We start from the raw sequence: 12,859 nt of genomic DNA on the forward strand, positions 1-12,859 counted from the left end.
GTATATGAAATTCTTGCACATTGCTACTGTGTAGAAGAAGAGGCAGATGGAAAGCCATGGTATTATGATATCTTGCAATATATCAAGTATCAAAGTTATCCACAAAATTCATCTGAGAATAATAAAAGAACATTGAGAAGAATGGTTGCTGGATACTTTCTTAATGGTGAGACTTTGTATAGAAGAAGCAATGATCAAATACTATTAAGATGTGTAAATACTAGTGAAGCCAAAAGCATCATTGAGGAAGTACATAGTGGGATATGTGGAACACATGCAAATGGTCTTTCCATGGCTAGAAAAATAATGAGATATGGGTATTATTGGGCTACCATGCATATAGATTGCATTGATTATGCAAGAAGATGTCATAAATGCCAGGTATATGCAAATAAGATTCATGCACCTCCATCGCCTTTACATGTAATGACAGCACCTTGGCCATTTTCTATGTGGGGAATATACGTCATTGGGGCAATCAAACCAAAAGCATCAAATGGACATTGTTTCATCCTAGTGGCAATTGACTATTTTACAAAGTGGGTTGAAGCTGCTTCATATGCCAATATTAAGAGGTCTACAATTTGCAAATTTATAAAGAAAGAAATAATCTGTCGGTATGGGCTACCAGAGAGAATTATTACAGATAATGCTTTGAATTTGAACAACAAAATGATGACTGAACTTAGCGTACGCAAACTCAGTGACATATCGCCCAAAGATGAATGGGGCAATTGAAGCAGCAAATAATAACATCAAGAGAATCATTACAAAGACTACTGAAACTTACAAAGATTGGCACGAGAAGTTACCTTTTGCTTTATATACATATCGAACTACCGTGCGAACATCTACTAGGGCAACGCCTTTTCTTTAGTCTATGGGATGAAAGAAGTCTTACCAATTGAAGTTGAGATCCCATCACTTTGAATCTTAAGAGAGGTAAAATTGGATGAGTCTGAATGGATCCAAGCTCGATTTGATCAGTTGAACCTTATTGATGAGAAAAGATTGAAAGCTATTTGCCATGGACATATGTATCAAAAACGGATGATGAAGTCTCATGACAAGAAAGTATATCCAAGAGAATTCCAAGAGGGTGATATAGTGCTGAAAAAGATCTTTCCTATATATAAAGATTTCTGTGGGAAATGGATGCCTAATTGGGAAGAACCATATGTTGTAAAAAAGGTATTTTCCAGAAGAGCGTTGATCTTGGTAGAAATGGATGGAAAAGTTATAAGAAACCCAATAAACTCAGATTCTGTCAAGAAATATTATGCTTGAAGAAGAAAAATAAATGCTTGAAAAAAAAGAAGAAGAAAAAAAGAAAAGGAGGGTCAAGATGAAAACCCACAAAGGGCGTCTTGCAACCAAATGAAGGATTTGAGTTGAAAACCTGAAAAGGCTACTCAAATGCATGTTGATATTAGGCATCTGGCAATTAAACCCTCTTAAGAGTTTGATATTTTGGGATGAACTTTACATCTACAAGCATTCTGGCAACGTTTGAGATCTTCCAGACATATGTTTACCTCAGTGCTCTAAATTATATCAAGTTGATTAGTTTAGAAATACTTATGCTAATAATTTGTCGAGTCATTTAAATTTTTATCATTCCTATGTTTACCATAACTTTGAATACATTTCTATATATTTATTAATATATTCCAAGTTTATCTTTTCAAAATTCAATTTATTTTCGAAATTCAATTATTCTTTTATATAAACATCTTGCAAATGGATTAACATAATTTTGAAATAAGCAAAAGATTTCTGGATATCACTTTATGTTAATACTTTTAAGTGCATGGAATCCAAAGTAAGTCTTATCAACATTTGCAATCATTGTTGAAAAGCGAACAAGTTATTACCATCACAGAGTCATTTGGAAGCAAGTAAAACAGAAAAGCATAAAAGAAATTCTGAACAAGAAACATGGTACTTTGAGCAAATATTTCAAATCAAATAGAAAAGTATGAAGGATGAAAATATTGAATCAATGACAGTCGAGCTTTACTATACATAATTGCTTTGTTCATCATACAGCTGCATTATTTTGGTGATTTGATGCTGGCAAGCCAAAGTGTCCCACTTATATTCCCACTGAGCATTGTTCCTAAGTGTCCTTGTAAAGCCATACAAAAACTCCAAATACTATGAAAGAGCTTCACTAATGAGGCATCTGATCAGAAACCACAGGAAAGGATGAATGTGTTGTCAAATGCTTTACGAACATTGAAAATATAGGTAGAAGTCGCAAGAAATGATGAATGTGTTGTCAAATGTTTTACAAACCAGTAATTATGGTGCCGAACCAATGTTGCGATCATATGGTGTTTTCATTTATTGATCCGAGATGAAGTTTGTCTTCTTCAAATCCAAAGTTAGAAGTGAGATATGATGAAGATTTCTTTCCACAGAAGGGGAGCTGAAATTTTAACAACAAGAAACTAGTGGAGCCAACTGAGATTGAACAATAGGTTGTTGTTAAGCATCTCGACATAATATGGTCTGAATGGCTTTGTTCGAGATCTGATTAGATGTGGAGACATGAAAGGAATTAGGATAAATCCTCCTTATGATGTGTTTCAAGAGTCAAATCAGAACATATACTGCTCTCTTAATTTATCTCTACTAAGTTTGGCATATCTACATCTACATTCTTCAAAGATGATAGATACATTCTTCAAAAGATGATAGATTCTCTCTTCAAAGATGATAGATTCTCTTTTCAAAGAAGAAAGATTTATTGGATTTCTACACAAGTCCAAGCAAAGAAAGCCGGTGTTATCCATGATAAAATAGGGCAACAAGGTCATAATTCTGACCGCAGTAAGAACTTATGAATGAAATATTTCTTCTGAGACTTTCATGCAAATGAAGCAAAGAGGATATAGAGTCTCTTCCAAAAAAGAGAATACCAGCTTGAAATGATTTTGACTAAGTGAAGGAAGACCGAGTTGGCCACTTTGAAATCAAATAAAAATGAACTTAATATTCATGCATCATATTTAGACATTTGCAAAAATAGGGGCATTTTCATTCATTTTATCAATGTTGAATATTTGACAAGAATTTCAAAGATTAGAAAAGATTTCAACAAAAAATTGAATTCTTCACTCGATGGATCAACATTTCCGCGAGAGTTCATAATGAGAAGAACTCATCTGAAGAAGGAGAAAAAGTTCATAATGAGAAGAACTTGTTCAACCTTTTGCTAGACTCTATCACAGAAGGAGATAGATCAACGTACACTTTTCCAGAGAAAGTTCATAATGAGAATAACTTATCTGAAGAGGAAGAAGAAGTTCATAATGAGAAGAATTTGTTCAACCTTTTGCATGACTCTATCACAGAAGGAGATAGATCAACATACACTTTTCCAGAGAAAGTTCATAATAAGAACTTATCTGAAGAGGAAGAAGAAGTTCATAATGAGAAGAACTTGTTCAACCTTTTGCATGAAACTATCACAGAAGGAGATAGATCAACATAAACATTTCTAGAAATGTTCATAATGAGAATAACTCATCTGAAGAGGAAGAAGAAATTCATAACGAGAAGAATTTGTTCAACCTTGCCTTAATTCATCATATATGAAGCAAAATTAACAACCCCTCTTTTTAAGATCAACATTTCCAAAAGGAGTTCATAATGAGAAGAACTCATCTGAAGAAAAAAAAAAGAATAAGTTCATAATGAGAAGAATTTGTTCAACTTTTTGCTAGATTACATCACAGAAGGAGATAAATTGTTATCCTAGTGGAAAAGTTCATAATGAGAAGAACTAATCCCAAAGAAGAAGAACGTGTTCAACATTTCCATCCTAATCAAGTGAAGTCAAATGAAAAAAAAAACTTATTGTCTTTTCGTCTTTGCCCTATTCTCGTTAACACAAGAATGAGCAAAGAGGGGCAGCTGAAGACACTAGTTATTTTCTATTTGGTTTTTTTATTATTATTATTACTATTATTTATTATTATTACTATTATTATTATTACATTTCAGGCCCAAATTAGACCCAACCCAATTACAAATCGGCCCAGTTACAAGAGCCCAACTTAGTGGCCTAAAAAAACCCTAAACCCAATTAGGGTTTATGTTTCATGCTTCAGTCGCCAACAAACAACAACTATTGGATCTTGTGAGATCCAACGGTCCAAGGACCTCCATATGAAACCCTAGGGTATCATCACCCTAGGAACACGACGCCGGCCTCCTCTTTGATATATCTAACAACCGCTGCCACGCTTCAACGGGAGCCTCCAGAAGACTTGAAGAGAACCGTCCACGTTAAGGGCTATGGTAAGTCACCACTATAGTTTGGTGACTCACCGAAATGAGCCCTTTTACCCGGTTCGAGACGAGCGTCGTTGATAGCTATAAAGCCATCAACCGAACCTGTGAAATTAAAAAAAGGGCAACGATCAACACAACAACAAAATACCACCAAAATATCGAGATAAAAATTAAGAGAAGCCTTACTGAGGAAGCTGCGACGCCATCGGAGTTCACACGCGCCTCAACGCTCCACCAAAAGCCTTCAAAAATCGAAGGTATTTTCGTAGATTTGCTCTGATTAGGAGCTTTTTAAATGAAACAGAGGCCATATTCGGCCCTAGGACGACGGGATCTAAATTTTGGGGTAATTTGGGAATCTCTGGCCACTGGCAACGATTGGCGCCGGAATACGGTGTCCGACGACTGCTGGATTCCCTCAGATGAGGGAATTATAGAGAGAGGCGAGAGAGAAAAAAATTTCTCTCTTAGAGAGAGAATGAAAAGAGAATAAATGAGAAATAAGGCCCGTAGTTTTGGTGAGGGCCTTTGTGTAATTTTACGCATGGGTAAATACGACCCGTAATCCCTGTAATTTTTAAATTTTCATTTTAGTCGCTAAAATAATTTATGATTATTTTAATTCAGTCTTTCAATATTATTTCTTTATAATTTAGTCCTTGTTATGCTTTTATATATATTTTAGTTAAAATAGTCGATTTAGCCACTGTAATTTTAATAATTATTTTTTATCCTAAATAACTAATTAGGTTAAATTACACTATTAACCATTACATCTTATAATATTTTGAATTAGCATTTATAATTTCAATATTTTATATTTTAATACTATGATTTCATTTTTATTTGTTTTGATCATTATTCAATTACAATTTATTTTTATTATTATCCTTTTATTTTCAATATATTTAATTTAGTAATTTTATTATTATTATTATGATTTAGTAATATAAATATATATATATATATATATATATATATATATATTTATTTATTTATTTATTTTTTAATTTTAAGAAAGGGGATGTCTTAAAGCAACTAGAAGTCATTTTCTGATATTTTTAAAAATAAATAAATATCCTACTTTTATAAATTATATATATTAATTTATTTTTTAAATTATTTTTAGAAAAATATTTTATTAATATTTATTTATTTTTTAATATTAAGACAGGGGCTGTCTTAAAGCAACTAGAAGTCCTTTTCTGATATTTCTAATTAAATAAATATCTTATTTATAAAAATATAAAAAAATATATTTATAAAAATTAATATATTTTCTTGGAATTATACTAATAAATTTGAAATCACAAGATTATGAATTAAATATATTTTTGAATTCTTATATTTCCAATAATAAAGATAATTTATAATTAATGGGTACCAATTTTGGGCGTTATAGGGGTGTTAATCCTTCCCTAAACATAACCGACCACGAATCCCTTTTTTACTAATTTTTTTTGGTTAAACGCAGATCAGTTTATCTTTTAAATTATGTTTTCTTAAAAACTATTTTAAAAGATTGTTTTTAGGTATTTGACCTACCTAACCCAAAAAGGTCAATGACGACTCCCAAAATATTTTTTAAAATCAAAATAATTTATTTATTCATTTTACTTTTCCCGCTAAGTAAAAATTTTTACCCAGGCAAAAACCGGTAATGACATTATAGTTTACAGTTAAAATTGATTTCTATTGGATTTCTATATGGATAGTGTTCTAGAGTATGGAGGTTCAACTCTGATCCAGTTGGTAAATCCTTACAAACCAAAGGTGACCCTTGGGTAGGCTCTCAGGCCCCAAGGCATTCCCTTAGGGTGGCTCCCTTTGTTGTGTGCTTAGGGTAAGCACTTATGGATGCAGTTATGAGGAACTGCAAAACGGTGTTTTGTTGGAGAGTTCTAATATGATTTTGAAATTATGTTTTACACTGTTACAGTTTTAAAAATATCTATATATGTTCATTGGTTTTGGTTGAAACACACTAGACATCCTATTCTAATCTCTTGAAAACATAGTTCTCTTAATGTTTCCTATGAACTGAGATTTTATGGCTTTTACTCGATGAAATACCAGTGAAACCATAGCTCATTTTGAAAACCTGTATGCGTATGAATTGATAAGGAAATGTTATGACTTTCCATTTATCTATATGTTCTTTAGCATCTTTTGGTAGTTCTGTATTATTGAGCTTTCCAAAGCTCACTTTGTTACTCACATTTTCACGTTAAAAGGATTGATCCAATGCAACTTTCGACATTAGTAAAGGAGTTTCACCGGTGTTGCTTTCAGAGTACGGTGCATGTGATTAGGGGGCATATAGGTTGTATTTTGTTTTATATACGAGTCTGAAGTTTGTTTTATTTTTGAATATTAGAAAATTTTACTTTTGTATTTATAAATTGTTTTATGATTTTAAGTGTTTTAACAAAAATTTTAATTTTTTTTGGTAATTTTACGATGGGTGGGTCGCTCTGGTGGCCCTAATGTGATACCTCGGTTCAAATCAGGTCACTCGCATCGGTCCGAGGGGGTTACAATTTGGTTTAGACTTTGACAAGTATTTTAACACTAAATTGGTCATAAAGGAACCCTAACTATTTAACTCTAGAAATTTTAAGCATAATATATTGGTTAATTTAATGACCCTGATTGATAAGAACTTGTTTAGCCCTTGTTGGAGAAACCCTTATTTTTTCTTTTTTTTGTGATTTCTTTAATTTAGTGACTTGAGGAGAAGATTTGATTTGGATTTTGTTAAATCTAGTGATTCTCTCACCTGTTATAAAATGGCTCGTAGTTCAGTTGTGGTCACATTTAAGAAGTCAAACAAGTTATCCTTAGTGAAAATCAATGACTTAGACATCAAAGCTCACAGAGTTTTTGTCTTTCATGGCTTCCAATGACTTTCAAAACCATGGCTTCATCCGTCATGAAACACATCATTTTATTCGATAAAAGAAAAGATCATCAAAATATTTCTTTTTAAATATAACAACTTGAAACTCTGAATCAATGGAGATACTTATGACATTGAAGATGCCTCCACATTCCCTTTGATTCTAGTCCAAATTTAATGTGCAATGAAAGAGAAGTGAGGATTTTAGCCTTTCAAATTCAATCATTCTCGGTGTTCAGTAATATGTTTTTGAAGTAACCCTTGGTGTTTCCCCCCAATTGTTTATGCAATCAACTCGACTTAATTTTGAAATTAATGGAGTTGGAAGACATGAGATAGAATGGGGTGGAGTCTGGTTTTAAGATTGGGATGGGGAGAAAAATGTGGGAGGGGAAGAGGGGTGTTTTAGGGTATTTTAGGGATATTGATTATTTTATTTTTAATTGATTTTTATTTATTTAGATAAAAATTAAAAATTAAAAGATGATGTGGCGTGTTTTGATTTATAGTTATGGGAACAAGATATTCTGAAAAAGACTTTATGGAAAACTCGATACAAATAATATAATTCAAGGGAAATAGTGCATTTAAACCTTTTGATTATATAAAGAAAATACATAGATCCTTTACATTTCTCTCTTCTATTTTCCTTTCTTATTTTTTCCTTTTCTTTTTCATTTATTACGTTCCATCCAAACATAGTAGAAGTTCATAATGACTACAAATATGTAACAATAAATTTAAGAGACCATGCTATAGTCACTCATTTTCGTTCAAGGTTTATTTAGTATAATATAATGCAATTTTTGAAAATATGTTTTGAAAACATATAATATATAGTTTTTAGAAAACGTTTTTGAAAGCATATCATATATACTTTTTAAAAGAATCAGTTTTTGAAAATATATAATATGATTTTGAAAATACGTTTTTGAAAACATATATTATATAGTTTTGAAAACACATTTTTGAAAACGTATAATATACAGTTTTAAAAATGATTTTTGAAAACGTATATAATATAATTTTAAAAACATATTTTGAAAACATATATAGTTTTTTTAAAACGATTGTTTTCTGGAAACAAATAATATATAATTTTTGAAAAGATATTATTTTCGAAAATATAATATTATATAGTTTTATTATATATTATATTATATTATTATTTATATCTATATATTATATCATATATTTTTATATTATAATTTTATATTTATTATGTATTATTTTTATTATTTTATATTTTTTTTATTTTTTTATTTGGTCTACATCCAGAGAGTCAAACTAGGTCCAAACAATACAACAAACAAAGTCAAATCGGGTCATACCAGCCTGACCTAGCAAAGTAGGCCCGATTTGGGGGTATGACCTAGCCCGAATTAGTTTAGGGTTTTATGCTTAGCCAAGAAAGGTCAACAACCAAGCAAGGGCTAAGGAGTGCCGCCAACCACAGCAGATCAGGGGTAAAATCGACCGAGATTTTCGATCGAACAACCCGGGACTGCACCATCCCAAGATTTCTGGCCACATGAACCACGAATAACCCACATGAATCCCGCCATTTTCGGGACCACAACAACCAGAAATAGCTTCCGACAGTGGCGTATAAATACCCCCACCAAAGCTGTTGACAACACTAAGAGAAATACCATCGAAAAAACTAGCAAACAACAAGAAAATTATCACCAAGCAATAATGACAGAAAAATCCACAACAACATCGAACAAACCAGAGCAAAAAGAACACACCAAGAAAATAGAGCAAAAGTCGAATCACATGGCAGCCACGCGAAGAGCCTTAACACCGAATGATCAACCGAACAAGACATACAAAAAACCAACATACCGAACATCGAGCAACAAGTATTACGAGGAAAATAAGCATTTTAAATAAAAATCACCAAAAAAGGAAGTTCCAACACAAAGGAGAAAGCTTTTCACTGCCGGAGTGAAGCTAAAGGTCACTAGAATTTCAAAAGTCACCGGACTAAAGGTAAAGTTCGAAACTTAAAGCGTAGATCTACGTCGTTTGGGGATTTTTTAGGGAATTTGGGGCTCGGTTTCGGGATCAGGGCGTTGGGAGGAGTGTTTGAATTTTCAGACAATGGAGGCAGTGGCCGACACGACGGCTGGTGGTGGTGGGGCTCCACCGGAGGGCGACCGACGCTAGGCCAGTTAGGTTTGGGTTGAGAGGTTATTTTAGAGAGAGTTTTTTTATCATAAGATAAAAATGATTTTTTGGTTATTTTGGGGTATTTATAGTGAGTTCTACTTTGTAAACACAAGATTCTTAAATTATTTATGCAGTCCCTGGAAGTTTGAATTGTAATTCATTTTGGTCACCTGTTACGAATTTACCCTCTATTCCAATTTAATCCTTGACTTTATTTCTTATATTTTGCAATTTAGTCCCCTTATATTTTGTTTTGCTCTTGCAGCTCATTTTTAGCATCAATTTGATCCATAAATTTCAATTTGTTCCAATTTGATCCTTTAACATTTTCTTCATTTTTTAAAATTTTATTATTTTTATTTCTTCTAAAATTTAACATTTCTTTTTTTATTTTATTTTTTCAAAAAATAAAATTTTCTTTATTATTTATTTTAAATTTCTTTTAAACTTTACATTTTCTTAATTTTTAATTATTTATTTTAAATTTCTTTTATAATTTAACATTTTCTTCATTTTTTATTTATTTCTCTTTTAATATTTTTTACTTTATTATTCTTTCTTTTTATCTTAACTTTATTTTTATTTTTATTTCTTAATTTAACCTCTTTTAAAAAAATTCTCTTTGATTTTTTTTAACATTTATTTATTTTATTTTACGATCTAACAGTCTTTTGACTTTTTTTGGGGAATTTTAATCGACCAAAGATAAGTAATTTGGATCGAATTTTAAATTTTAATTTAACTTTTAACTTTCGCAACTAAGACAACCGAAAAATTAAATTGGTACCGAAAGGGCAGTACAAGGGTGCTAATCCTTCATTGACTGTAATCGACTCCCGAATCCGATTTATTTATGGTAAAACGCAGATCAGGTAAGATAGTAAATTAAAATGTTCGGTCAACCTAATGATCAGTGACGACTCTAACACATTTATTTAAGTTGAAGTTCGACTCTGGACCCACCCGAAGGACGGTTACGACACATGCAAGTGGCCCTTGGTGTTCATTAATATGTTTTTGAGGTAACCCTTGTCCCCCCAATTGTTTGTGCAATCAACTCGACTTGATTTTGAAATTAATGGAGTTGGAAGACATGAGATAGAACAGGGGTGGATTCTGGTTTTAAGATTGAGATGGGGAGAAGAAGGTGGGAGGGGAAGAGAGGTGTTTTAGGGTATTTTAGGGATATTGATTATTTTTATTTTTAATTGATTTTTATTTATTTAGATAAAAATTAAAAATTAAAAGATGATGTGACGTGTTTTGATTTATAGTTAAGGACACAAAATATTCTGAAAAAGACTATGGAAAACTCGATACAAATAATATAATTCAAGGGAAATAGTGCATTTAAACCTTTTGATTATCTAAAGAAAATACATAGATCCTTTACATTTCTCTCTTCTATTTTCCATTCTTATTTTTTCTTTTTCTTTTTCATTTATTACGTTCTATCCAAACATAGCAGAAGTTCATAATGGCTACGAATATGTAAATAAGTTTATGAGACCATGCAAGTGGCGATCGATAACATTAATTATCAGCGAAACATAGATAAGCTTCTTGGTTGAAGTTCATAAAGTTCTGTAACAACTCAATTGGAAATTGAATTTATAAAGAAAAACTCAATAAGTAGCATAACATCAATTACATATAAAACGAAAAGTACATATAATAATTATATTTATACTAGAAATTAAAAACAATAGAAATAGTCTAAAAAGGCATACGATCCAACAAACCTGACTAACTAATTACAGAAATGATAACAACTCAATTAACTATTTATCTTTTAATATTTATCATACTTTTTAACTTTTAATTTTTTTCACTATTTTCTTAAATAGGACAACTTTGAAATTATTTGAAGCTGAAACACTAAATACTTGTTCAAGTGTACAATTACAACCAAATGGCCATTACCTAAACCCATGATTCACTTACCAGACCAAAACCAAGACTCGTAAACCCGTTACCCCAAATGCAACAACTCAAATAAAGCATTACAAATATCCAAACATTATAACCCAATCCGCATCCCACTTTTGACCCAAATTAACCTAAATCAAACAATTACAAATCGGCCCAAACAAATGAAGCCCAACATACAACCTAGGGTTTTGGCAAATCCTAAGTGAGACCTTAGGTGCCGATGCCTTTAGCAAGCTCCCACCTCGCGTCCAGTCGAGCCTCCAGCAAGCTTCCACCCGAGTCTCGCCGTCGATGGTTCAACCGAGTCATTCCTCTCTTTTTTTTGGCCACAACACGCAAAAAAACAACAAAGAGTCATTCTTCCATTTTATTGTAATATGGGTACCTATGCCTGAAAAAAACAAAAGGGGATTCCCGTATTTATGTATGAAATCAAGCAATGCCAAAGGGGGAGAACTTTTCTTCTAGATTTTTTGTGTATTCAAACCATGCAAAGGGAATAGAAAAAAAAAACAACTTTCAAGGTATTCAACCAAGCACTTTTCATTCCAGACTTCCAACCTTATTTGCATTCGAAAAAAAAACAAATAAAGAGGAAATTGGTTTCACCTGTCCGGTTAAGGCCTCCCCTCTCGTCGCCGGAGTTACTTCGTCGGAAAGGGGCTTAGGGTGGTTTGGTCGAGTGTTTAGAAAGGGGTTGTTTAGTTCTTGAATCTCGGTTTGGATTTGAGAAGGGTGTGTCAGGTTTTGTTGCGAGGGTCAGTTGGGTGTTATAACTTGAATCGTAATCAAATCAAAATTTTGGGAATTTGAGAAAAGAGGAATAGATTTAAGAAGAAGAACTTTCCATTAAATTTGCCAAAATGATTTCCCATTACATTCATGTTGCTTATATTTTCCGCAGTATAGAAATCTAATAGAATTATTCTATACAGCTGACAGTACTAGCAGACAACCGTTGCTCAAGGTGTTCTTCAAGTAGTGGGTTGTTCATTAGCAAGCCCCATCTGTTCCTCTGCTGGTATCATTGCTCGAGCCTTCTCCAGGTTAGTTTTCATTTTCCCCTTTTTTTACGTGAAATCCCTAGATTCCCAATTACAATCCCTAAATTCTCCCCTATTTTCTCCATGTTCATGACATTTCCCTCCCCTTCAATTGATCCTTGTCCACAAGGATTAAAGTCTGGAAATTAAGACTTTAATACTGTATAATCTTCCCAAGTTGCATTTTTTGCTCCCAGGTTTGACCACTGTATCAACAATTGTGTAACAACCTTGTTCTGCCTCTTCATCATTCTCTTGTTGAGCACAATGGTAGGATAGACCTTCATCTGTCCATCATCACTGAGTTCCAGAGGATTCTTCGAGGTAATTATTCATTCACCCACCTTTTTATTCAACAAACTTACATGGAAAACAGGGTGAATTTTAGAATGGGTTGGTAATTCCAATTGATACGCAATTGATCTTATTCTCCTCTTAATTTTGTAAGGGTCGTAGTACTTTGCTGCTAACTTCTACTGAATATTGTTTGTAGGGTTTTAGTTTGAGG

General features: G+C 32.4%; 1 long non-coding RNA gene across 1 annotated transcript; it reads left to right on the top strand.

Moving 5' to 3' along the window:
- The first annotated feature begins 11,538 nt into the window (after nucleotides 1-11,538).
- Nucleotides 11,539-12,658, top strand: LOC120209468. Its single transcript, XR_005524401.1, has 3 exons — nucleotides 11,539-11,832; nucleotides 12,244-12,354; nucleotides 12,549-12,658. It is a non-coding gene; the product is annotated as an uncharacterized LOC120209468 (long non-coding RNA).
- Nucleotides 12,659-12,859: the final 201 nt, after the last annotated feature.

The sequence above is a fragment of the Hibiscus syriacus genome, unplaced genomic scaffold, assembly GCF_006381635.1.
Source record: "Hibiscus syriacus cultivar Baekdansim isolate YM2019G1 unplaced genomic scaffold, ASM638163v2 tig00018955_pilon, whole genome shotgun sequence".
Lineage (NCBI taxonomy): Eukaryota > Viridiplantae > Streptophyta > Magnoliopsida > Malvales > Malvaceae > Hibiscus > Hibiscus syriacus.